The sequence below is a fragment of the Manis javanica genome, chromosome 2 (assembly GCF_040802235.1).
Source record: "Manis javanica isolate MJ-LG chromosome 2, MJ_LKY, whole genome shotgun sequence".
Classification (NCBI taxonomy): Eukaryota; Metazoa; Chordata; class Mammalia; order Pholidota; family Manidae; genus Manis; species Manis javanica.
Window position 1 is genome coordinate 23,441,192 of NC_133157.1, and position 27,829 is coordinate 23,469,020.

The 27,829-nt window shown below is 38.8% G+C and overlaps 2 long non-coding RNA genes across 2 annotated transcripts in view; one reads left to right on the top strand and one right to left on the bottom strand.

Moving 5' to 3' along the window:
- The window catches only part of LOC140847176 (uncharacterized), a 393,974-nt gene that overhangs the window by 135,532 nt on the left and 230,613 nt on the right, over positions 1-27,829 (top strand). The gene's annotated exons all lie outside the window — the stretch shown is intronic.
- LOC140847181 (uncharacterized) lies at positions 121-27,460 on the bottom strand. The gene is made up of 3 exons (XR_012126893.1): positions 19,493-27,460; positions 14,777-14,868; positions 121-7,845 (listed from the first exon to the last, which is right to left on the bottom strand). It is a non-coding gene; the product is annotated as an uncharacterized lncRNA (long non-coding RNA).

The following is a 27,829-nucleotide window of genomic DNA, read 5'->3' on the forward strand; positions in this document are numbered from 1 at the left end:
TGCCCCCTACTTTATTCTTCCTTCTCAGGATTGCTTTGGCTATTTGGGGTCTTTTGTGGTTCCATATGAGTTTTAGAACTATTTGTTCCAGTTCCTTGAAGAATACAAGATACACCTATTTCTTGTTAGGGAAATTTAACTTTAGAAAATAAAAATTCTCCCTAAACTAATGCATAATGTCAATGAATTACCAATTAAAATCACGGCAGGATTTTGGGGAATGGAGCAAAATAATTTAAAAATTAATTTGGATGATTAAGATGTAATGGCTAGAATGTTAGGAAAGACCTCTAATGAGGTAAAACTTGTATCAGTTATTAAAATATTTTAGTGAGTGACAAGAAGTAAAACAATGTGTTATTACAAATGGGGAATCCAATCAATCGATTAAGGGGTCAGTACAGAAGCAGTATTAGGCATGTAGAGCATTTTGTATATGACAAAAGTAGCTTTTATGTTAGTTGGGAAAATAATTTGATAAATCATATTGGGTGATAGGGACACAGGGCTGTGTATCTTTCCTTTGTGCCAAAATAATCAAATGGATCAAATATTTAAATGTTAAATATGGAACAAAAATAATGTCTGATAAATCATAAATACATTTCAAAAATAATTTGGTCTTGAGAATGATGAGTATATTATAAAACCCAGAAATCTTAAGTGAAAAATATGATAAATTTGATGCCATTAAAAAAACCTTTTTTATTTTAGAAATATATACTGAAGTTTTGTAGATGAAATAGTATGTCTGGGATTTGTTGCAAAAGAATACAGGGTTAGAAGAAGTGGGGTTCAAAACTGAAATAGGATTGTAAATGAACTTTTGAAGCTGGGTAATGGGCTCATGGGGTTCATTTATAGTCTTCTACTTTTTTCCCCTGTTTTTATGTGTATGTTTGAAATTTCTAATAATTAAAAAATATGTGGCTTAAAACAATAATAAAAAGTAGAAATTCTATAGTGGAAAAATATTTGCTGCACCTACAGATAGCACACTGGGTAATATTTCTAGTAGACAAAGAACTACTAACCACTGTGTGAATAAATGTTTATATAAATAAAAAAGTTCAAAGGACGTGAGCAGATGATGTGCAAATGGAGAAATACTATTAGCCAATAAATATATATGAAGATTTTCAGTCTCACTGATAGACAAAGAAAAGCTAATGAAAACAAAACTCACCTTTCAGATTGTACCAGAGATTAAACAGGTTCAGGAAAAAAGAAAAAAAGAAAACAACTCAAAGATAATGCAAGTATGGGTGAATGACTGTGTATCAGCACAGTTTGGCTTGGCAATATGTTTCAAAATATAAAGTATAAATATACACTGATATCCATATTCTACTTATGGAAATTTATTTGAAGGAGACTGGTGCAAATCACTAAAAGGGTGAGCATTAAGATATTTTTGTTAATATAGAAAAGTATAACGCAATGCCTATCAGTAGGAAGATGGTTAAGTGTACTATAATATAGACAAATGATGGAATATATTATAGCAATTACAATGATGTTAAAATTCTGTGTTTATTGCCAAGGAGAAAAATCCATCAAGGGGAAAAAGCAGTATTTGAATATGTGTACTTTCCAACTTGCAGAAAGTACATGAAATTTATGTAAAAGCATAGAGGAATGTCTGAAGGAAGTTCCACCAACCTTCTAAGTATACAGTTTCTGGTTGGTTCTAGAGAGGTCAAGAAGCAGTCTTGGAGAAACGCCTCTGGGATCCAGCATTCCAGGAATATTTCTGGAAGCAGTTGGTATGGAGCATCTCATCTGGGTCATCCAGTGTCTGGAAATCCAAGGAGTGACCACCATGCAGGGGTGAGGCTGGGGAGCAGCAAAATAGAAACTCCACAAAGTTTGGAAGAATTGGACCAGAATATTGTTGTCTGAAACGACCTGAGCAAAATCATTCAGGGTCTGTGTCTTACTAGATGGAGTGAAACCCAAAATTGGGCAACTCTAACTCCACAGGTCAAACCATCTGATTACAGATAGATGTTGGGAAATGTGAACACAATCCTTAGGATGGGGCTAATCTAGAATGATGGATTTTTACAGTTATAATATGGAGCTACACAGGAGCCCTGGAATGAGGGGATTGGAACATATTTATTATTTCATTAGAAGCCCAAACTTATCAACCCAAGTTAGAGGCTTGGCCTAATTCCAAGTACAAGTAGACTGAAATAAACTGGGAGGCGTGATAGGTAAGATTAGCTGATACATTACGCTGCTTAGCTGGCATTGCTTAGGCATGGAGTAGGAATAGCTGTTCGGGAAGAGAACATTTTTGGGAACTACTAGGGTAATCAGTGGTAAAGGTTGACATCTATTTTTCCATTATTTATAGTGAGGTTGGTTCATGCTACTTCTCTGTTGCTCTGTTTACTTTGAATAAATCTATTTCTTGTTTACTTCTAATCAGCTAACCCTCACATAATCCTTTGGACGAGAAATACATTCATTGGAAGACAGTCAAAGGAAAATATTGTGACACACTTTTAAATATATAGGACAGATAACTCTCATGCAATCTAAACATAACCTGTAAGTTTTGTCCTTACATCTCAGGATTTTGCATCTATTCAAACTATTCAATCTATTCGAACATCTATTTAAACTTATGCTTCTTAACCTAATGCTTCTGAGCAATATTCTAATTTATTTATAATGGACCATAAAATAAAGTCCCTGAAAGGTGTGTGTGTGGGGTGGGGGTGGGGGGCAGGGGGTAAAGACTGAAAATGCTTCTTCATTTTATAACATTCTTAAAACCAAGTTTTGATTTTCCTTTGTTTTCTGTTGGTTTGCTCCTTCTTTCTCTGTTGTGGGATCCACTAGGTCTTTTCTAACTTCTTCCCTGCTATGGAGTCAGCTAATGCTTGGACAAAGGCCCTAAAACTCAATTCAGTATGAATTCTAGGTTAGTGACTTCAAATGAATACTGCCCACACTGTGGGAACTGAAATTGGGGACTGTTAGCAAAGCAGTTACGTCACTTAGAAGGGTTCTTTAGGGGAGCTGTAGAAAGTTCCTACCACTGTTGATGGCATATCCTGTTCACAGCTTTAGCCTCTAGAAATGCTTTGATCCAGCAGTAAGCTCAGGCTTTCAAACACTCCAGTGGGCCTTTGTTGGCAGCTGCTCTGCCTGCCTGCACAGAGGGCTCATTTTTACAGGAAGGGCCAGACGGCCTGCTGATGAGCCAAACCAGTTTACACTGATGTTGTTTGTGGGAGGGAGAAGCAAGACAGCATGGATCAGCGTGGCCCACAATAGCTCCATTTATCCCTTTCCAACTCAGTATCCTCTTCCCAAGTGCATGCCACCTTCAGTACACCTCTTGTTTAATGGCCTTTGAATTGCGATTCTTGAAGACCAGAATACCTCTGCCACTCCTCTAAAATACATTCCTGAATATACAACAGAGACTGTTACAAGGTGCTGGTTCCCAGTGTCCCTTGGGGGAAATGCTTTGTGGAGAAAGTAATGTCACCACATGCCCCTCCACACACCCACCTTTCCCTTTGATCTGAATGTTTACCTGTGGCTTACTGGTACCAAGGCAAACTGGGTATTGAGCATTTGACTTTGAAATGGGTCTGCTTCTCCAATAGACATTCTTTGAAGTCAGATCCATTATGCATTGTTTATTGCCCTTTCAAACATGCCCACATGTATTTCTAAGACCAGGGTTCTTCTTGATTCATTCAAAAGGAGCACTGTAGTTTGTTTCCCTATTGGCTATCCTTTGATATTTTTGAGAAATGAGGGAAATAATATCTCTGGAGTCCATTTTGTCTACTTACAAATTATTTTAACGATATATGTTAAGGGCAATTTTACATTCTCTCTATCCCATTACTATCTTCCAAAACACAATTATATGTCAATTGAATGACTCAGAACTTCTTCTGCCCGAGCAATAAATCATAAGTGTAATGGGTAAAAAGAATTTGTCATTGTTCAGTGTGTATACAGAGTTATGTGGCATATAACCTCAAATTTCTTTCAGATCATATATAAATACATAATAAAATAATAATACTCATTAGTCAACACCAAATATAAGTTCCAGATGTCTGAACATCAAAGTATTTATAGGCCCATAGGAACCGCCTTGAGACAGGAACAGTTCTTCAGAAATGGTACTGGAAGAAAGCAGCCTACAAAAACCTCCCAAATTCTCTGAAACAAAAGCTATTCTTGTTTATACATAAATTATGAATGACTTTTTCAGGGCTGACTCATTGGCCTGTGCATGTGCCTACAAATCCGGTTTCACAAGAGAATGGGAGCTGACTGCACTAACAGGAATTCTGCAAGAAACCATTTTTTTCCCAGCCGGCCTCTAAAGCAAGTGAGGCTGTCTGGAGTTTCAGCCACCGCTCCTGTCCAGGCGCAGCGGGGCTTGTCGCTCCAGCTGGGAGCCCCATCACAGTGCCAGGGCCACTCAGATCACTGAGCTGCCTGCCTCAAGCACATCATGACTGGTTCTCTTACTTGCCAACAGGCCCTTGGAGCCCTGGTGCTCTCATGCTGCTCCTTGGAGAGAGGAGCTTGGCAGTGCCCTGAAGGAGTGGGCTTGGAGTGGCAGCAGGTGGACCCTTGTCTGAAGCCTCTCCCCCCAGCAACTGCAATTCCCCCATCTTTTTTTTTGGATGTTAGCTTTGTGTCCAGAGATACTCCCCTGCTGGATAAGAGCATCAGCGTCTAATCCCCACTGTGCCATTTATTCACTGCCTGACCGTAAACCAATGAGTTGACTTTCCTTAGGTCTTTCTCATCCATAAAATGGGATGTCACCCAGAAGAGCCTTTCAGGTCCCATCTAGCTTTGATGAGCTATCATTCTGTTTTCCTCTATGCAAAACAAAATAGGTGAATGTAATACTTAGTTCATCAATGTGATGTATTAGATCCTGATGACCAAAATTGCTGATGAGTGGCTTAATTAATCATGACTTGGTAATACGATTTCATCACTAATACAGACCTTCCAAGACTTGAAATGTTTGTCTTTTGCAAGGTGGAGAGGTGGCAGGATATGATTATTTTCTGAGAGTGTAAGTATGAAAAGGTAAAGTCCAGACAACTTGTTGGCAACATGAAAAAAATCCTATTATCTTTTTCTTTTCAGATCTTCCTTTTTGAGGAATGTCTTACAGGAAGGAGGGAAAATAGGAATGCACTTTTTAATTGTAGTGATTCAAACCCTCCAATGACTGATAGTGTATAAATGTCAAGAATTTTGAGCATGAGTTATCCATCCTAATTTTTCTACCCAAAATACTTTTTGTTGATTTCACTAACCATAGAAAAATGTCCCTAAGAAGGAAGTGTTTGGTTCTTGAAGTGCTGAAAAGGAAGATGAGTATTTGGATCTGAGCTCCACTAGGCCTTGTTTGGGAAGCTATTTTAAGTGGAGGTAACCACACTTCACTTCTTTTTCTCCTTTTCTCAGAAGGAATTGTTTTTATTGGCACACTTGCCCATGTAAAGAATCCTGAATTTCCTCTGATAGCAAAATTTGATCACTACAAGGTGGTGATAGTGTTCACTTATCAGTTCTCATTAATAAATAAATGACTGCAAACTCCACAGTCAGCATGGAATAAAGTCAACATGGAAGAGAAATCACTTAAACCTTGAAGCTCCAATATTGCACAATTAACAATAAATCCATTATTACTTGATGTATTTTCTCAAACAAAAACACATGTGACTGAGAATTTAAAAACTCAACAGGCATTGGCAAATGTTTTCCAAATATAATACACCATTCTGACAGCTAATGCATCAGCAATGTTTACTTCAGCAAATGTTTCCAATTTGGAGGGAGAAAAAAATGAGTGTCTAATAATAATCTTTTACATTTGAACATGTGTATGGTGCTTTACAGTTTATAAAGCACTTTAAATGTAAACATCCACTCAACTGATCCTTGAAACTACCCGGGAGGTAGACAGGACACATACTATATTATTTCCCAACAATCTCTAGTTACCCACTCTCGTCATGTATCTCGTGTCTTTGTGATTTCACATGTGCTCTTCCTGAGTCCCGGAATGCCCTCTTCCCCTCTCTGTCCCATTTTCATCTGGTTAATTCCCAATACTTTAAAAATCAATGCAACTGCAGTCTCCTTTCAAATCCTCCAGTCTGCTTTATATGGCTCCCTTCCGTGCCTCTTCTGTACCCTGTGTAGTGTAGCAATGGTCACATTAGACTGTAATCACCTGTTTCCTCTTATGTCTCTTTTACGAGACTGTGTGCTAACTTGAGTGCATGGATCTCATCTTATTTGCTTGACACTGTACCTGCCACATAGTAAGGATTCAGTCTGTGTCGGTTGGAAGAACAAGTGCACTCCATTTATGAGATGAGGAAACTGGTGCTCGTGAATTTAAGTATCTTGTTCAAGGTCACAGAGCTAGTGGGGGGCAGAGGTGGAAATTCAGCCTGTGATGCTGGTCTTCCAGGCCAGCGCTCTCTTCTTCGGGATCACATTATGTTTGCTCTGTTCCATTCTTTTGAAACACAGTCAGTGGTCATGGATGTAGCACCATTGCATCTCAAGAGGATTTCTGCAGCTTATATAAGAAACCATTGAAAAGAAATGTACTAACTTGCTTTCTTAGTGCTTTGTGTATTTATTATTTTTAGTTCACTATTTTCTTCCTCGACCAGGGATTTGAGGAAACTTAAAGTTTGTGTAAAACAGGGGTAAAAGATAAGGAGCCAGGTAAAAGAGTAATTAAGAGGGGAAAGCTTTGTATTAGAAGTATTAGGCTAAGGAAAGTGACTAATTGAGCTTAAAACTTGACTTTACACTTCCTGGGATCCAGATAAATAAAGGAAACATAAAGTGCTGTATTCTTGTTATGTAAAGGAAAAGAACATCATGGAGGCATTTTCCCCTCCCAGCATTAGACTCTAAGAGGGATTTATTGCATAGATATTTATGCGCCCATGGAAAACATAATGGAAAATTGCCTTCACCTGCAGCTTACAAAAGAGAAATTCCTTCATCCAACTTTATAATCTTCTTTATGTTAGGCACTGTACTGGGACAAAGGATCAGAGATGACTAAGATATGACCCTACTTTCAAAAGACTTCACACTGAACTAGCAGACAAAAATAAGGTACAACTAATGAGACCTAAAGGGGCAGAGACTTTGCCAAGAATATAAATATTAAGGCATATTATCAGTGTTTGATGAATGAAAGGATTAATGCCTTATTTGGATTTTTCTTAATTCTTTCATTGAAAGCCTATGTGCATGGTACAATTGCTGTTCAGTATAAGAATGTATGTGTTTTAAAAGCTTATAAACATTATCCACACATGGAGGTATCTTTTTCAACTCTAGCCCACTGGGAAGTAAACCTAATAATAAATTGTCCGGACTCAGAAAACATAGTTAGAGTGAAAAGTCCACATCTTGTTCCTGTAATTTGTAACGCACTCAGAAAATTCTGAGGCTGGCCCAGAACCAGCTGATGACCCCTCCAGCTCTGGGCTCATAATGGGGAGCCTATTTTTCTTTTATTACTGGTAACTGGAAAAGCCTAGCAACTATTTTCCATTGACATTCCCTCCAGGATGGAGAGCTTGTTTTTCCTAGATTTTCGTATATTTTTAGGCGGTCATCTTGGGCAGTCTGGCTTCATATCAAAAGTGTTTTTAATGGAAGAGGTTCTCCCTTGGGCTATTGGATAGAAAAATACATTCTCTGTATCTCCATGTCTATTTTGGGGGTCACGGCTGGGCTCCAGTTCCCCATCTTCTTGCACAGCGCCTGCTCTTTCATCTTATCCCTTCAGCATGCCTGGAGAAAGAAAAGGGAAGGAACAGAATCTGTGACCAACTTTCTCAATGGCTGGCAAATATGGCACCCCTAGGCCATCTTTTCCATTTTCTCAAGTTCATGGAAAATATTTAAAATGTTGATGGAGAGGCAGGGACGTTGAATGTTGGGTGATAAAAGGTGGCAGTCTCCACCTTCAAGGTTCCGGGAGTTTTTGCTTCGACATGACTCCGCCTCCACCTTGAGTTTTCTGTTTGCATAGTTCTCATTTCCTTAGAGGCAGAACATGCCTTGTGCTTAGCTCTGGGTTTACAAACCACTTTTTTAAGTCCTGGGGCATGTGTGTGTCTTTTGCTCCTTTTACCCTCTGCTTGATATGATGAAGCACAGCACACTTAGTTATCAAGGAGAGTCATGCTTAATATTCTATCATTTCAGACCACCATTTAGCAAACTGGAAAGAACAGGTGAGAAGCCTGGCCTCTCACTTGTGTCTAACACAAGAAAGGTGAGAAGTGAACTAACAGGCATCCCTAGGCATTGGCCACTGATATTATGGTAGGCATTTGTAACATTATCTCATTTAGTTCTTAACCAGGGTGTCAGGAAGGAATGTCTATCCCCATTTTCTAGCTGCAGATTTCAGAGGTTGGCTAACTTGTGAAGGTCACAGAGTCAGTAATGGTGCAACAATGGATGGCCTGAAGTTGATATGACTCCAAAGTCTGGTGCTCCTTTCTGTTGACTAGCAGTCCCTATAGATGCCTGGTCTGCCCAGAAGACCATGATACATCTTTCAGAGAGTTAAGGGATAGTGACATGTTCCGTTAACAGTTTTCCTTAAAGGATTCTTTCCACAGTGTAGGATTATCAGTAGAGCAGTTTTAGGCTCTAACCCAACATGTATCTTCTGAGAAAAGCACATTCACCCAATATTACTCAGAGGAGATACAAGGCGTCAACAGACAGTGAAAGGCCTTTTCAATGAAGCCCAGAGATGTCAGAGAAAAAACAATTATGACATTTCATCATACTTCATACACGGTGTACTTATCTGATTCTTAAGTTCCCTTGTCCTAGTTAAGAGCACAGGATAAGGGGTGTGACACTCACATAGTTTCGCTTGGAAAAGGAATACAGCTAAAGCCAAAACTCTGCGGTACTCACTGACACGGTTTCTTGGGAGCCTTTTCAGTTGAGGCCATTGTGGTTTAAGTGCAGAGTCTAGAAGCTGAGATCTAGACTTCTGGGAGTTTCACTGTTACACTCGATAGAAAGTCCTTTTACTAAACACTAGATACTGCTTTTTATTCTGTCATAATTTGCTTTCATTGATAGATTACTAGGATAATCCAGGATAATCTTCCCATCTCAAGATCCTTAATTTTATCCCATCAGCAGAGTCCCTTGTGCCATATAAGATAATACATTCATAGGTTCTGGGGATTAGGTCATGGACAGCTCTAGGGAGATCATTATTCTCTCTGCTTTTAAAATGGATTCCCACCCTGCTCTGCTACTTCCTACCTAGTGTGACCTAGTGATTAGCTATGATGACCAGTTGCTCATTCTCTCTGTGCCTTGGTTTCCTCATCTGAAAAATGGGGATAATAATAGTACTTTCCTTGCAGGATGAAGATTAAATGAGTTAGTACAGGTGAAGGGCTTGGAACCACTCCTAGCGCATAGCATGCGCTCAGTGAGTGCCACCTCTTGTATCAGTGTGCTTCTGGTGAATCTGCTTCCCAACTGACCAGAGAGCTGATGGTCTGCTCAGGACAACTTAAGTAGAGAGTGCCTTTTGGTCCTTCATGAGCCTGTTGCACTACAATGACCTGCCTGGCTTCCTATCCCTGAGGCCACTGAGGTTGGGGAGCCTCTTCGTCCTTCCTGCAGCATCACCCTCTCTGCACCTCTGGGACAAGGAGAAGAAAGATACAGTAGCTTTAAGAAACTGTAGCTCAGTGTTCTGGAATTTGCCATGTATTCATGCCCAAATCTACCAATTCCTTGTTTCAGTGGCTATCCTTGTAAGAATCTTCCAAAATGGAGTTTCTTCCTGTTTGCATCCATCACCCTAGCACAGGGCTGCTGCCCCCACATCTGATGGAACTCCCAACATGCTTTCTTCCAGTCATTCTGCCTTGCTATTCCCTACATCCTTCAAAACCCGCAGCAACCCATCCCCAGCATATGCCCCGTCTGGAAGAGATTTCAAAGCCCTGCCTTCAAATCAAATGTGGGGAATGAGAGTCTGCTCCTTTCATAGAATAAGCTGGATTTGGGCCTGCAGGCATCTGCTGTCTGAGGGCTGTCATGAGAGCAGAAAGTGGCATGCGTATGTGAGGGTAGAACAGATGGCTCCTTCCAACTTGGGGGATCTGTGAATTCAGTGGAAACACTCTCAGGGAAATTGTAAGATGCTCTCCTGTCATGACTGAATCCAGAGAGACTGTTTCTCTTGAGGTTTATATTAATTTACTCCATTTCTGTAGTGTCCAGGTTTGCCTTTTTTTAAATGCCTATTTTTGGAAATTTCTCTCCTGTAAAACCATATGCATATAAATAAAATATATTATCAGACACTAAAAACCAATCTGTTTAAACCACTGATCTCTCCCACATCCCCACCCCCTATCCCATTGCTACCTTTTTTAAAAATTTGAGTTTGTGGCATTGCTTTGGTAACTTTTGTTGCTTCTAAACTGGGTTGCACTATTCTGAAAAACAAAAAAGTATTTTACCCAGACCTATTTTCCTTGTCAACTGCCTTTGCCACAAAAGACTAAATTTGTCTCTGTTATAAATAGCATTCACAGAGAAGTTTTACTGGCTACCTTAAAAGAAGCATGGTTATTTTTAATGAGCAGAATAATCTGAAAGTTTTGTTTTCTTGGTTTGCTAGTGCCCTTTTCAAATAAAAATAAATCCCTCATTAAAAGAAATGAAAACTATTTCCATAATATAAAAACTTTACAACCTTTTAATATTAAGTATCTGAAAAGTAAGATATAGATAATCAGCCCCAAATAGGCTTTTAGTCTGAGGAAGTGGAAAGAACACTTGATTTGAAGTTAGCAAACCTGGGTACTAGTTACTAATTATTAAGTTAAGACTTACATTCTTTGTGTCTAAGAGCTTCATCTGTAAAATGTGAGTAATAATTCCTGCACCTCATGAATTTGTAACAGAGCTCAAGAGAAATAATGTTCAAGAAGCAGTGTAGGAGAGTACAGAGGGTGTTTTTAAATACAAACGCCAGCACAGCATAGCAGAGAAAGCTTAGGTCTGCAGTCAGCCTGTGCAGTGAAGGCTGGTTCTATCAAGGGACAAGCTGTGTGACTTGTCTGAGTCATTTAACCTCTCTGAGCTTGAACTTCCTCTATCTGTGACTACGAAACCTTTCTGGAGTATTGTGGGGATGGGAAGAGAGCACAAAACAAGTGTTCAATGGTGGTAGCTCTTATTTTCTCTCCTGAGCAAGGCATTCCTGTCTGTATATCCAAGCTATAAATATTCTAGAGGGTTCCCTGGACCAGGCCCCTTGGAACATTTCACTCCACAGCCTTCTTTTGTTTGTGAAAAATTGATACTGTGGGCAGGGTTGTGGTTCTCCATGCCATTAAATTCAGAAATAGATGTGCTCATCCACACACTGCCCATCTTGTCTCCAAAGGCGGCTCGGGTTTTCAGCCTGCGTGTGAGGAGAGTGTGCGCTTGCCTGCAAGCAGCATCCCCGTGCGGGGCCAGGGCTCAGCACCAGCAGCTTGCGGTGCACCGCGTCTAAGGATTTTCCTCCCTTTCCTCAGAAGGGCCTGGTGTCAGCTCGGTCCAGCACAGCCTTAAGTCAGGCAGTACTAACTCAAGCAAGGGCAGGAAGGGAACCAAGTGGGTGGTGGGCAGGGCAGGGAGTGGACGTGGGGAGAAGGGACAAAGTGTGGAGACCGTGGAGAAGAGGGGACGGCTTCTCTCAGCCCCCTGACGGTTGCCGGGCAGGAATGCGGGCCCAGTTTTGCAATATCCTGTTATTTTCCCCAAGGAAAGCCACAAATTTGAATTTTCATTTGACATTTTCCAATTTTTAATGTTGGCAACTAATCCAATTACTCTCTAACTCTGAAAAGTTGGCCTATGGCTCACCGGTGTGTATCCTGTGATATATTGTGCTAGCTTGTGGACCTCTAGTAATACTGTTGGTCAGGGAGATACCGTCTTATCTGTACTAATTTGGGTCACTTAGAATCAAAATCCCCTAAGGAAAAAAAAAAAGCCAGAGATTCTCCCTAGAGAAGTTTTTAGCTCTGAAATGATCCAATTGCTTTCCTGTTCTTGACTATGAATAGTTTTTTCAAAAAGCTTAAGAAAATGTAATCCTCCTTGACCATTATCTCTTGATAAAATTACAGTTTTCAAATCATGTTCAAATTAAGACCAGAGCACTTCAGAATAGGATGGTAACCCATTCATGCATCCAGAGCCCGTGCATCAATCAGTTTTCAGAATGGGACCCAGAGGTCTTGCCCAGACTTGATTTCCATCAGCAGCAAGTCTTCTGACTTGAAGATCCATCTAGGATTAACAATTTGCAGGTTGAACCCCCCTTTGAAGTGGAGACCTTGGGGCATCTATGGTGAGAAGCATCTGCCTCAACTCCCTCTACCCCCGTAGATTGTGTAGAAGTGGTGGAGGCTTATTCGTCTAGGAAACTGGGAAGTTGGTGAGGAGAAGTGTAGCTGATCATCAGCCAATTCCTTGTTTAGAACACCAGTGCTGGAAATTGGACTTTTGGAAATAGTCTAGTTCAATGGCTTTCACATTGTGTTCTGAGGTCTTCAGAGGAACTTGGGTATCTTCCAGAGGCTCTGGCCTTTTAAATGACACTATAAAGTTTACTACAGAGCATTGGTATTGTGTCTAATAGGTCATTTGAGAAAAAGGTTCCATTAATTAAAGAAAGAAAACTCCACTGGTCTCATTTGATTTTTAGTTGAGGAGCCAGTCCAGTGCCTAAGTTTCCCAGGGCTATGCCACTGCTGAAGGTCAAGGCCATTCAGACCCTGGTTCCGGAGTCCCTGAAGCCCCTTCCTGTGCTCAGCGTGCATGTCAGCTACCTCTTCTGGTACCTGATATTTCTTCTCAAAGGTGCTGGGAGCACTTCCAACTGCTCGTTGAAAGAGAAAGTAGCTTGAACTACTTTGCTTTTTTATATGTTTGGGGAATTTTGCCATTTTTGACAAGGGCTTAGCCACACCAACCATACACCGTGTAGCTTCAGATTTCTCTGGCAAGTGGGACCCTGGTAACTGCCAGCCTTTGTTGCTGGCCTCCATCCAAAAGGCCTGTGGTCAGCTGGGAGGCTTAGAGGTTGGTATATTCCAGGGGTGCACTGATAAATGTTAGAGTGGTGTGCTCTCGGCCAGGTAGCCTTGATCTGTCACATTTGCTGATCTTCCTTGTATAAATACTCCCACCATGGCTGGTTTTAAGTTGTAAGTGACACCTCACTGAGTGAGCAGTTGGGAAGAGGTGGGCAAAATGGGCTCTCCGGTGGGTGGTGTTTGCTGGCTCCGGGACACCGTTACACATTCTCCTCTTCTCAGAAATTCACCAGCCCTCAGCTCAGCCCCAGTTCTCACCTCCACAGCCAGTCTTTTTCACGCTTCCTTTACACCAACATTTCACTACTTTGCCAAACCAACACCTAGGCATGGTCACTGTATCACCTGGCTGATTGAATTAAAAGTGTTCTTATATTATCTAGGAGTTTTAAAACATATTTCAGGTATTACTATAGGCAAGTGTTTTCCCATTCTATCCTTAAAAAAAAACCCCACATCTTTCGTTGATTTATGTTTTTAACCATCTCTTAGTTTGGGTTTTCGGAACTCTAAGTATTCTAAGTTATTTCACTAGATGGAGCTATATATAGTTCAGAGTTAGGGCAAGTGCCAGCTCAAGAACTGGGGAGTCCTCTGGAGAAAGCATTTCTGTTTGTGATGAGCAAATTGAAACTGGGATATTCCAACGGACTTAATTTTTTCCCTTGCCTTTAACTGTGAGATTGGTGAAAGCTACTTACCAAGACATTGTCATTTACCTCTTACTTTAAGTATTACTTTCCCCACTGGTGGAAGATGCTTTAATTTTTTTCTGGTAATAAAGATCTTGTCATGTCTTTTGCACCTGTGAGCTCTCATTTGCAAGGTGTGTCTGTCCTCTGCCCTTTGCTTACTCCTTAGTCTCTATTCTTTTGTTGCCAACATTCTTTGTCTCTATAGTCTCATTTCTGAGCTGCAGACTATGTTGTTGAATTATTTTCAAGGTGGTTCACAGTGATTGGAATTCTTCACACCTCATTTGGTACTTGTAATTTGTTGGAAATATATAAGCGCTTATACATATTTCATTTTATTTAATTAAGTATAAGAACTTAGTATTTCAACCAGTTTTTACAGTGGTTCCCTCTACTCTCCATTTTCAGGAGACATATAAAGAACCTCTCTGAACAGAGGATAAAATCCTCATTGATCGGCATTTCACTACCTGTAAAAACAGCCATCAGCATTTTCACTGTTTACCACAGAAATATGTAGGCCTATAGATTGATTGTGTTGTTTGTTTTTAAATTTTTAATTCCATGTTAAGAACAGAAATGAATAAAAACTATTAATAATTATTGAAAGTATCTTCCCAACAGTTCTGTCATCTCCATGAAAGAGTTACATTTTGCTTTCACTTGTATCCCCTAGCAGAGCACTTACCAGGTATGTAGGTGTTCAATAAATACCTGCCACATTGATAGCTAGACTGCATATTTTGGGATGCTATCCCAAATATCCCTTGAAATACTAGAAGAAAACAATATTATTCCCGCAACATCCCATAGAATGAGGAAATGGATTTGCAGAGACTTGTCCCAGGTCCCACATGTAATGTAAGCAAAAGATCTGACCTTCCTCCCAAGCTTGATTCCAAAAGCCACCATCTTACTGATTGGATGAAGATTAAGCAGTAGGCAGCTGGATTTCTTTAAGCTCCTGAAACCTGGGAGAGAATTGCAAATGATCATTGGCTGCTTTTACGGAGGACCAAAATGACCAAATGTTACAGCAAATGGAAACAGTAGAACACTTAACCATATATTTGTGTTGCTCATATAAATATCATTCTCTCTGCCTAGAAGAACAAAACATTTTACATCACATCTTGCAAATCTTCATAATTGACTGAGAAGAATTCTCAAAAAAGGAAACACTGAGAAGAATTGGGCAATTCAGATAAGTTGATTTGACTAACCATTCAGTCTGTTTATTCTTGAGTCTCTTTTGATAGTTTGTGTTTTTCTAGGAATCTGCCCATTTCATCTACATTATCTCATTTGTTGGCATGCAATTGTTTAGAGTATTTCTTTATAATCTGTAAGGTCAATAGTAATGTCCCATTTTTATTCCTGATTTTAGTCATTTCAGTCATCTTTCTTTTTTTTTTTTTTTTGTTAGTCAGTCTAGCTAATTTTGTCAGTTTTGTTGATCTTTGCAAGGAACCATTCATTAATCTTCTCAACTTTTGTATTCTCTACTTCATTTTTTTTGCTTTAATATTTATTATTTTCTTCTTTCTGCTTGTTTTGGGTTTAGTTTGCTTGTCTTTTTCTGGCTTCCTAAGGTGGAAAGTTTCTTCTATTTTTTTAAAATATAGGTGATTATAAGTTTCTCTCTAAGCACAGCCTTCACTGCATCATTGGGATGCTGTATCAAAGTATTTCCTGACTTATCTTTTGATTTCTTCTTTGACCCATTGGTTAAAGATGATATGCAAATGGCAGGTAAGCATAAGAGAGGATATTCAACATCATATGTCATTAGAGGATTACAAATAAAAACTCTCATTGCAGATGGGAATACAAAATGGTGCAGATACTTTGGAAGACACTTTGGAAGTTGATTATAAATATAAATATACTGGTACCATACAATCTAACCATCATGACCCTAGGTATTTACCCAAATGAATTGAAAATGTATGCTCACACAAAAACCTGTACATGAATTTTTATTTAGCAGTTTTATTCATTATTTCCAAAAGTTGGAAGCAATCAAAATGTACTTCAAGCAAACTGTGATACATCCAGACATTGGAATATTCTTCAGCAACAAAAAGAAATGAATTATCAAGCTATGAATAGACACAGAGCATCTTAAATGCATATTGCTAAGAGAAAGTCAGGCTGAAAAGGCTACATACTATATGATTCCAACTCCATGATATTCTGGCAAAGACAAAACTATGGGATTAGTAGAAAGGTCAGTGATTGTCAGAGGTTCAGGAGGAAAGGGAAGAATGAATAGATAGAGCAAAAGGGATTTCTAGGGTAGCAGAGCTGTTCTGCATGTTACTGTTACATGCATTTATCAAAGCCCGCAGAACTTTATGACAACCAGAGTAAACCTTCATGTAAACTGTGGAAATGTATCAATATTGGTTCATCAGTTTTAACAAATGTACTATACAAATGTAAAATGTTAGTAGTATGGGGAACTGTTGGGGAGGGGATAATATGGGAGCTTTATACTTTCTGCTCAGCTTTTCTATAAACCTAAAACTTGACTATAAAGTAAAATGTATTAATTTTAAAAAAAGAATGTGAGCTTGTGTTTTACATACAGAAACTAGACATATTTTGAATTTTCAGCGAAAAACATTTTAGGTAATTTGTAGTCTGAAACATTTTAGGAAGAGGCGGAAAGGAATTCAGATGAGCCTGTATTTCATGAATTAGATGAGGAAACAGACTCAGAATTGTACTTTCTAGTTATGACTTGGTTTGGAAAAAAAGCCAAACTTTCCCATTTTTATTTTTTATGAGAGGACACAAATTTCGTGCTTCCAAAGGTTTATTTAAACTCATAGTAATAGTACTCTTGTCTATGAATGCCTGAACAGTTCCCTCATCTCAGCCCCTTCTGCACATCCTTCCCTTCGCTGCCAGGGAGCGCGAAGGCAAAAAACAAAGCAATGAGAAAAACTCTACTCACAGCCATTTAGTGGTTTCCCTTTCTCTGTAAGATAAAATAAAACACATTAGTGTAGCTTATGAAACTATGAACTATCTGGTTCTTATCTCCCATGGAGTCTCATTGCTTGCATAAGAATGAATGTGTCAATGAGCTTCCTTAATGAGAACCTGCTTAATAAAGGTCATTCTGCCACACTCTAGGGGGCTGACATCAGGAACCCAGATATGTTTTCTACTGCTGTTTTGTATAGCTAAGTGTGTAGTACTTTATAATCCAGCAACAGGATGCACTTTAAGCTCTCTAAGTCCACCATGCTCTTTCCCACTTCCATTCCTGTGTGACTGCTAGTCCTGCTGGCTGGAATGCCCTTACCAAGTCCTCCTTCCACCCTTGTCCTCCTAAAAATATCTGCTCATCTCCCAAGTTCAGCTCAGTTTACCTCCTTTGTGGCACTTTCCTCCTTGCATATTGTACCTACCTCCATTGTCGTAATTTACTGCATATCATGATAAGGACTCTGGTTCAAAGTTTGGAAGGTTTAAAAAAGGTGAGTGATACGATCTGATATTTAAAAGTGCACTCTGGCTACTATGTGAGAATAAATGTGAAGGGCAAGGAGAGACCAGCTAGAAAGCTACTGCAGTTGTTCACCTGGGAGATGACGGGGGCTTGCACTGGGAAGGGGTAGTGGAGGAAACAGGAATTGTCTACAGCACCAAGCTCCCAGTGAGATCTCTACCTTATCACTAAAAAGGCCAATTGATTCTAGTTTCTGAGGTCAGAATGACAGGTTGGCTTTAGGGGAACGTGGCATAAGGGAAGGATGGATGGATGAATAGATGGATGGATAGGTGGAAGAGAGAAAACAAGGTAGGTAGGTAGACCAGAAGGAAGCAGGCCTTAAACTTTTCCTTTTTTTTCAAATAGGATTTTAAAATGGCATGGTGAGCTGCTCAGATTTGTGTTTTTGTGAGCTTTCATTCTCTGGAGCTTGTATACCACCATATTGTACCTACATACCTACTGTGTACAAGTAATGTGAAGACTTACGTCTATGTATTTGGGTGGCTTGTTGTAGGTTTTGTTTTAATTCAATTCTATTTGAAAATGATTTGAGGACACCATCTTGCTACTGAGTTTTCACTGGGATGTCTTGCATATTAGTATATAATATATGTATATATTTGTTGAAGTTAAAGTAATTGGATCCAGTCAGAAAACCGTCTCCCCCGGCATGCTTCAGAACACATACTGACTAGTGCATTTTCTCTTCTCTCTCCCTTCCTCCCTTCCTTCTTTCTCTCCCTGCCTCTCTCCCCCCCTCTCTCTCCTTCCTTCTGCCCCTTCCTTTCTTTGACTCACTGTTTCTTTCTTTCTTCTTCCTGGGACTGGCACTCTAGCATCTAATTGATATCCCAGTGTTTTGTTAGCTGTTGGTGAGTCAGTAGATCTTTGAGTTTTGGGCAAAGAATATTTTTACAGGAACCTATAAATATGTAAAAATCCCCAGAGTTACATACTCAGCTATACTCTGCTGTGTTCAGAGATGTAGTCATGCAGGCTACTACTGTTGGGTTGAAGAGATCCACAAACAAATTACACTTTCCCCCACCAATTCTCTTGAAATAGAAAAGAAGTATCAGCCTAGCTTCTCAGAGGAAAAGGTACCATTTGTATATAGTTTCAGTGTTCCAATGGGTTTCCAAGCTAATGCATAAGTATTTTTAAAAATACACATAGTTTCTAATTTGAGATGGGATCCTTTTAATTTGAGGGTCAGTTTGATCCTGAAGAAGGTGCTTCTGAGCATCAGTTTATAAATTTTCAAGTCCAGACTTCAAATCTACCTTAGAAAAGAAGATGAACTATCTGGCTATGACTGTTACCATAGTAACAGTAGCAGAAAGCTCTCCAGTTGACAAGTTCCAGAGACTATATTTCCACCTCGAACATGCCCTGGTCACATGTACACAGACACAGGTCTCCTGATCCTTCCTAAAAGACTTAATTGTGAAGAACTCAGTGGAAAGATCAGGGTCTTTTCTCACCTGTGTTTACCCTTTAAATCATAGTGCTGCCAAGCATGGGAGACTGAGACCCAGGCTGGGCCTGACCAGCACCGAGCGTGGGCCAGAGGCCAGCAGCAGGAGTGCCCATGGAACCCTGCCTCCTTGCCTAGGTCTGAATGGGCAGCACCTTTCTGAATAGGGGTACGAGCTCAGTGAGAAAAGGTGATTCAGGGTTCCTCTTCCTGGTCTTATCTGACACACCATTACACACTCTTTTTGTAATGAACAATTTTTTGAGCTATCCTAAAGGGGTTATATAATGCCTGCTTAGGATAATAAAGGAAGGTGAGGAAGTAAAACAGGGTTAGCCTAAATATGAGAACATAGTCATTGTCCTCTTGTTTCTTTTTACAACCCACACTTTAAAACTGTTGTCCATCTCTTCGTAATGAAAACATTTAAAGGCTCATTAAAAATTACCTAGAAAATGCCCGACGAGATAACCAAGCAAATGTAAAACAAACAAATAAGCATAAAAGTTTAGAAGGTCATTAGAGATTGTGTTTGTTTCCAGAGATTTAATGAAATAGAGAATGATGGTAATTGAAAGTATGTTTAAAACCAAAACAATGCTTATGTTACCTGGATGCTTCATCCTGAAGGATCTGGGCCATGCATCGCTTTCCCTCAAGGTGTGTAGCATGGGACATGCACTGAAACTTGGTGGCCCCTGCAAGAGGACTTCTCCGAAGGTGTCCTCTTGCTTCAGGCCAGAGGCAGCTGATAGAATGGCCTCCCCTCCTCTCCTGAGTTTGTTTCCCCACTGCAGCGCCAGGTCCCCCCATCAAGAGCAGTTGGCAGCTCAGTGGAGGGAGGCGTGCCAGCAAAGCTCTCGCAGTGTTTATGGTGCCAGCTGCTTCCTTGGCATCCTGCGAAGTTTCATCAGCTTTTGTTTGGGATTTTCTTGGAGCTCATGCTAATTTTTTGTAAGATCATAAAAGGATGAGGTATTCCCACATCTGCAATGACCAATGCTGGCTCAGTGGAAAACGATGAGAAATTGTTTGGTTGCCTCTGCAGGAAGCCAAAGGCACTGGTCTCTAGCATTTCACAAAGTGTTCTCACACCCAGCATTTCACTGCAGTCTCTTGGCAAGCCTGGGAAGTAAATACCAGTTATACCAGCAATTTACAAGGCCTACTAAGTTGACTAGCCCAGGGCAACTTAACTGGTAAGTAGACAGTCAGAACCCAAACCTAGGACTTTTTTTTTTTTTTTTTTGTAATGAACTCTCTTAGAGCAGTTTTAGATTCATAGTAAAACTGAGCAAAAAGTACAGAGGTTTCTCATATACCTCCTGTCCTCCCACACTCACAGTCTCCTCCACTGTCAACACTTTTGATTGTACCAGAGTGTGCATTTCTTACAATTGATGAACCTACCTTGATACTTCGTTATCACCCAAAGTCCATAGATTACATTAAGTTTCATTCTTGGTGTTGCACATTCTTTGATTGTGACAAATGCGTAATGACGTGTATCCCCCACTGTGTATCATGCAGAATAGTTTCCCTGCCCAGAAAGTCCCCTGTGCTCTACCTATTCATTCTCCCCTCTGTCCTAACCTTAGGAAAACACTAACATTTTTACTAGGTCCACATTTCTTCCTTTTCCAGAATGTCCTAACTTGTCATCAGTCATACAGCGTATGGCCTTTACAGATTGGTTTCTTTCTCTTTGTAATGTCATTTAAGTTTCCTATATGTCTTTTCATAGTTTGATAGCTCAGGTCTTTTTAGTGCTAAATAATATTCCACTGTCTGGATGTAACACAATTTATATATCCATTGAAGGACATCTTGGTTGCATCCATGTTTTGGCAATTATGAATCTAGCTGCTATGAATACCATTGTGCAGGTTTTTGTGCGGCCATAAATTTAACTCCGTTTGGTAAATACCAAAGAGTGTGATTACCAGATCATATGGTAAGAGTATGTTGAGTTTTGTAAGCAACTACAAACTGTCTTTCAAAGTGGCCGTACCATTTTTCATTCCCCCTAACAATGAATAAGAGTTCCTATTGCTCTGTTTTCTCACCAGCCTTTGATGATATCATTGTTCCAGATTTTAGCCATTCTAATAAGCATGTAATGGTATCTTACTGTTTTAATTTGCAATTCCCTAATAACTTATGATGTTGCACATCTCTTTATATGCTGGCTTGCTATCTGTCTTCCTTGCTAACATATGTGTTCAGGTCTTTTTCTCAATTTTTAATCAAGCTGTTCATTTTCTTGTTAAGTTTTAAGAGTTCTTCATATCTTTTGGATCATAGTCCTTTATCACGTGTCTTTTGTAACTGTTGTTTCCATGTCTGTGGCTTATTTTCTCATTCTCTCGACCCTGTCTTTTGTGTAGTAGAAATTTTTAGTTTTAATGAAGTCCAGTTTATCAATTCTTTCTTTCACAGATCGTGCCTTTGGTGTTGTATCTAAAAAGTCATCGCCATCCCCAAGATCACCTAGGTATTCTCCTTTGTTACCATCTAGGAGCTTTATAGTTTTGCATTTTACATTTAAATCTATGATCCATTTTGAAATCATTTTTGTGAAATATGTAAGATCTGCATCTAGATTCAGGTTTTTGCATGTTAATGTCCAGGTATTCCAGTACCATTTGTTAAAAAGACTGTCTTTGCTCCATAGTATTGCTTTTGTTCCTTTGTCAATGATCATTTGACTGTATTTATATGGGTCTATTTCTGGACTCTCTGTTCTGTTCCATTGGTCTGTTTGTTCTTTTGTCAATACCACACTGTCTTGATTATTGTAGCTTTATCATAAGTCTTACAGTCAGAACAGTATCAGTCTTCCAATGCTGTTCTTGTCCTTTAATACTGAGTTTGTTATTCTGGGTCTTCTTCCTCCCTGCATACACTTTAAAGTAATCTTGTCAACAGCCACAAGATTAACTTACTAGGATTTTTACTGGGATTACATTGACTCTATAGATCAAGTTGGGAAGAACTGACATCTTGACAAATTAAATCTTCCTAGTCACAAATATGAAATATGTCTTCATTTATTTCATTCTTTGATATTTTTCTTTAGAGTTTTGTAGATTTCTTTAGAGCCTGTACATATTTTTTTACATTTATACCTAAGTATTTCATCTTTTTTCAGTGTTAATGTAAATGATATTGTATTTTTAATTTCAAATTCCACTTGTTCATTGCTTGTATATAAGAAAGTGGTTAACTTTTGTTTATTAATCTTGATTCTACAATCTTGCTATAATCACTTATTAGTTCCAGGAGATTTTTTTGGTCGATTCTTTTGTAGCTTTTACTTAGACAATCATGTCATCTGTGAACAAAGATCATTTTATTTCTTCCTTCCCACTCTGTATGTCTTTTATTTACTTCTCTTGTCTCATTGCATTAGTTGGAACTTCTAGTATGTTGAAAAGCAGTGGTGAGAGGAGATATCCTTACTGTGTTCCATATCTTAGCAGGAAAGCTCACTATTTAGTATGATATTAGCTAGCTATAGGTTTTTGTGTATGTTCCTTATCAAGTTGAGGAAGTTCCCTTCTATTCCTAGTTTGCTGAGGTTTTTTTCTATTTTATTTTATCTTATGATTGGGTATTGCATTTTGTCAAATGCTTTGTCTGCATTTATTGATATGATCATGTGATTTTTTTCTTTTTTACCCTGTTGACTTAATGGATTACATTAATTGAGTTTCAAACATTGAACCAAACTTGCATACGTAGGATAAATCCCACTTGATCATATATAGTTCTTTTTATACATTGTTGGATTTGATTTGCTAATATTCTGTTAAGAATTTTTACCTCCTTTGTTTAAGGAGATTGGATTACAGTTCTCTTTTCTTGTAATGTCTTTGTATGGTTTTTGTATTAGGACAGTGCTGTCCTCATAGAATGAGTCAGAAAGTACTACCTCTGCTTCTATTTTCTGGAGGAGATTATAGAAATTGTTATATTTTTCTTAAATATTTGGTAGAATTCACCAGTGTACCCATCTGGGTCTAATGCTTTCTGTTTTGGAAGATTATTAATTATTGATTAAATTCATTTAATAGGTAAAAGCAATATTTGGATTATCTATTTCTTCTTGTGTGAGTTTTGGCTGTTTGCGTTTTCAACAGATTGGTCTATTTCCCATCTCCATGCCAGAAGTATGAGGGAATTTTTCTTTTACATGCACTGTGAAAACCTGGTAGAGCTCCAGGAAGTAAAGCTCACCGAAGTGTTGAGGCCTACCTTAGACTACGTCCCCCTGATGTTTTCTCAGAGTTGTGCACACTGAGCTTCCAGTGATTTATCAATTACAGATTAGGATCTCCTGCTCTGGCATTGGTTTCCAAGAAAATTTCTGCTCATAGGGTTCTGTTCTGCTAAGTTGTGATTCTCTGTATCTACTACCTCCCTGCCTCTCTAATTTTTGGGGCAGCAGTTTTCCCTGAGATCTCTCTTCTCTCAGAGAGCTAAGAAGGAGTTGTTGGTTTTTCAGCTTGTTCAACTTCTCACTTGTTAGGATGGAGTGGCAACTTTAATGCTCCTTATATACTAGACAAGAAACCAGAAGGAACCTAGGACTTTTACCTGAAGTTGGCACTCTTTTCTCTGTGCTGCAGTGTCTCATGGGCTGAATTTTGTAGAGAGAATAATTAGTGACTGCCATATCTTATGTTATCATTCGTCTAGTGTGTGCTAATAGCCTTACTTTTGAATTACAACTCATCAACAGTCTTATCATCTGTCCTCTCATGTTTTCTTGCCAGATTTAACTAAAACATAGAGCCATGCTAATTTTATTCAACTCATAATAGGATAATATGGATATACTTCTAAGCAAAGAACAAAATGTATATGTAGTATACTTAGGATGGTAAAGGTCTAATTCTTTAATATGCCTTACCTTTCACATCTTGGTGAATGGTACAAGCTTAGTATAGTTTTTAAGGGAATGACAAGTCTTCTGATCATGAAAGTGTGTATACAGAAAGTACACTTCAATTTGCCCAATATATTTGTTTATAAAATGCTACGTATATACCATTATTTTACAAATACATATTGTGTCAAAAGCGTATCTCTTGAGGGAAGCCCAGGGAGAATAATTAAAAAGTCAATGTGGGCAATATGGGAATTTTTGTTAGGATGGAGATTCCAAATTAACAAGTAAATACTAGGATCTACAAAGGGAGGAAAGCAGAATAATATAAAAGATAAGTATTTTCTAAGTATTGATGTATTTTGGAAAAGGCCATGATGGTGGGTCAACCCACCAGTATTTATTTTTGATCGAACAGCCAAATGAAACTCCCAGGGATAATGCTAAGTAATTGAGTATAAAATAAAGACTCTCAGAGGCCCAGGAGACATAATTCTGCAGGCACACTCCCAAATCTCTTCTTAGTAATTTAAGGAGGAAATGATAACGCAGGCCATTCTTCTCAAATGTTTCCTTAGTGCAGGAAGCGTGTGTGACATCATGAGGAGGCCCTGGGGAGTAGGGCCTAAGGGTTAAACAAGTAGACAAACCCTCAGCCTCCTCAAAGTTTAATCTGAGAGGAGACATTGAAATAGTTGGGGGGATTAAGAATGGAGTCAACCAAAACCAAGATTGAAAATGTCAATAACTTGTCTTTTTTTTTTTTCTTTGGTCAAAAGTTATTCTGTTGTAAAAGGAGAGGGAAGCTACCTCCCAGAAGGCCAGGAATGGAAGGGGCTCAGGTTCCTAACTGGGTTTAAAGACTACTCTTTGGATTCAGTGTGCCCCCAAAATGATAATAACGTAACCACTAGTGAATGCTGCTGGTCTTCCTGACACGTGGGCTTTGTCAGCGACTAATTCTCAGCACAGATGCAGTTCTTAGCCTTCCCCCAACTCCCGTTTACTTTAAGTGAAAGCTCATTGGTTTTTCCAGTTGTGCTTTCAGGTCTTCAGGGCAGGTAGAGTCCCTTAAACTTGCTCAACTACACGCCCCCTCTTCCAAGTACACTAGAAACATACTCCACCTCCGATAGTTTAGTAGGCTATTTTTCTTTAGGAAAATTTTGTTCTTGTGTAAGCATTTCAAGTTGTAGCCTGTGGCATTTATCTGTCAGACGGTGCTTAGTACAATGAACAGTTTTAAAACTACCATTTGAAACTAAGTTTCATTTCAAGCCCTGCTTTCCATTTTTTTTTTAAACTTTAGAGCATTTCTGAATAAATCACCATGCATATTAACTTTGCAACATCTGGGCTAATTCAGTATTCTTGATTTGCCTTTTAAATTTTAATTTAGATGTACGTGAACAAAAATGTTTTCCAGCCATGCCTTCAAATACTGGCCTTCCTATACGTTGTCACAGGCTGTGTTTCACAAAAAGCATGAGAGCGCTAGGTGCAGAGCGTATTCATTCTATGCGTAAATGGCCCCGCACCAGAAACCCAAACCTGTATCCCAGAATGCATTCGGATACACAGAAGCTTCAAAGGGAAATCTTTCCCTGGAGGGAACTGGCAAAATTGGAGTTGGGTGAACCTCAAAGGAGTCTCTATTCGCAAACATTGCTTATGTTTGGATTTGGAATTGAATTTGGCTCCAGTGGTTGGCATCTCTACACTATGCTGTAAACTACCGCAGCCGCAGAGCAGGGGGAGGAAGAGGCGAAGAGGATGACTGAACCATAGAGTGGAATTTCCAAAAACACACAATAGTGCAATGTTGTTGCAATTAAGAAAATTAGAAAATGGAGTTTAAATTGAAAAATTCCGTCTTTATCTTTTGCTTCCTCTGTGATATCCTTTCACTTCCATATCCTGTCTTCTTTGATCTCATTAGCCTTCCACTTTTTCCTTCCTTTTCTTTTTCTTAGAAGATTGCTATTCAAGCCTGGTCCCCCCTTTCTTCCAGGGCTTGCCTCAAGGGCTTGAGTTATGAATTTCAGGGTTTAAAAAGGCCTGGCAGGTTGCAAAGCAGTATGTTCAGTATGAGCTAAATTTTGAAAAAGGAAACTATGCATTTATTTATGTTCATGTATGTATGTGCGCAGACAAGAGATTAGAAGGGTACTTATGCTATTTAACAGTGTTTTTCTTTCCTGGACTGTGGGTGGTTTTCACATTCTTCTTTTTTTTCCATATTCTTTGTAATGCAATTTCTTATCTTTCTGTAAAGAACACTTACACTGTAATGCAACATGTAAAAGGACTGATGATTTGACATGGTCTTATTACTGATTTTTCAGAACCTTTATTCTTTTCTGTGGTCTTTTATTTTTTAATAGTATTATTTAGTTTTAATAAAATTCTTATGTTGTGCCTATTGCATCAGAGTTCTAAAAGGATGTTTCAATTCACCTTCATTTAAAAAATAATTTTAATTGTTGAATATACGTGTGATTAGATAGGTATAACCTCACTTTAGACAGTAGATGGGTTTCTGATATGCTGAATATAAATAAAGGCTTAACACATAAATTATATTAGAAGGCTTTCGAGTAGCATGCTGTTCTTACAGAACAATGAAAAGTAATTCCTTTGGAAATGGAAATAATGTTACAGAATTTTCCTTCATGAAAATTTGATAGGCCAGTTTTTCAATATAAAGTAGGTGGTAATATGGGCTCAAGGAAATAAAAAGTGAGCAGAGAGAACTGAAATATATAGAAATCACATATAATTTAGTCAAAGAAATGACTTATTAGATATCTGTGTACACATAATATTTGTACATATATACATTTAAATAGAAAAGGTTGTGGAAAGTAAAGTAAATTTTACATACTTCAGAAAAGATTCAAAGTAGTCTGTGCTAAAAAATACTGCTAAATAAGAATGATTGGAAGGAATGGGCATTATCACAAAGCTAAATGTATAAACTGGTAAAGATCTTGGCTGTCTTTAGCTACATTCTCTACTAAAAGTAGAGTGAATCACATTTAAAGAGGGAAACATAACTTCCCTCTAAATCATGGTAATACCACATTTTAGATTTTCAGTAAATCACTGTCTTTGAGGTCTTAGCTGAGAGATTTTCTTTCAGAAGAAAACACTCCTTTATGGAATACTTTTGTAATTTCAAAGCTTTCACTCTCTTTGTTGGAGTCCACAAGAGATTTGATTTCACCCAATTATTATGATATATCTGTATCTTTATAGGTTCTGGGAAAATCATTTATTGATTTTCTCACTAATTTAAGGAACATTCGTTAAGTTCCTTCTATGGGGCTGGCGTTATATTAGAGGCCAGGAATGAAAGTTGCTGAGCCTTCTGTTGAGGTAGATAAGAATTTATTGATGGGAAGGCATTTTGGACATTTTAATTTTCAGAGTAGGGATCCCAAAAAGAATGTTGGAGAAGGCTGCTCTCTTCAGAATGGGCTAAAAGGCACAGGAGAACTGGATGTGTGGCTACTTCAGCTGATGTCTGGATTCTCAGCAAAAAGATCACATCTGCAGAAGAGTCGCAGGCAACAGGATGGATGGAATGTTACAGCTCCCATCTGATTGTGCCGCATGTGGAGGGAGAGTCTTATCAAGGTGACTGAGGTCATGAAAAAACACTGGCTCAGACCTTTTCAGTTTTCTTAAATGCGTAATTTTCAGTGAAACTCCCTTTTCATGAGCTTTGATGTAAAGCAAAGCTTCTTTAATTTTCATCAAGAATCTGAAAGGAAGAGTAGTCTTGACTAGAAAAAGTCTGCATTGTGGGATACATCAAAAAAGATGGGAGTTTGATTATCTAAAAGGATGGGAGTAAATGGCCCCTTTGCTGTAACTAGCCAAAAGGTTTTTGAGGAGAGATGCCATAAATTCTGCAAGACAGAGGTTTAATGTATCCTGTATTCTATATTGTGGTTGAAAGCATGAGCATTGTGGTCAGTCTGGATTGAATCAGAGCTGAGCCTCTTACTAGGCCTGAGACTTTGGGCCAATTATGTATTTTCTCTGTGTCTC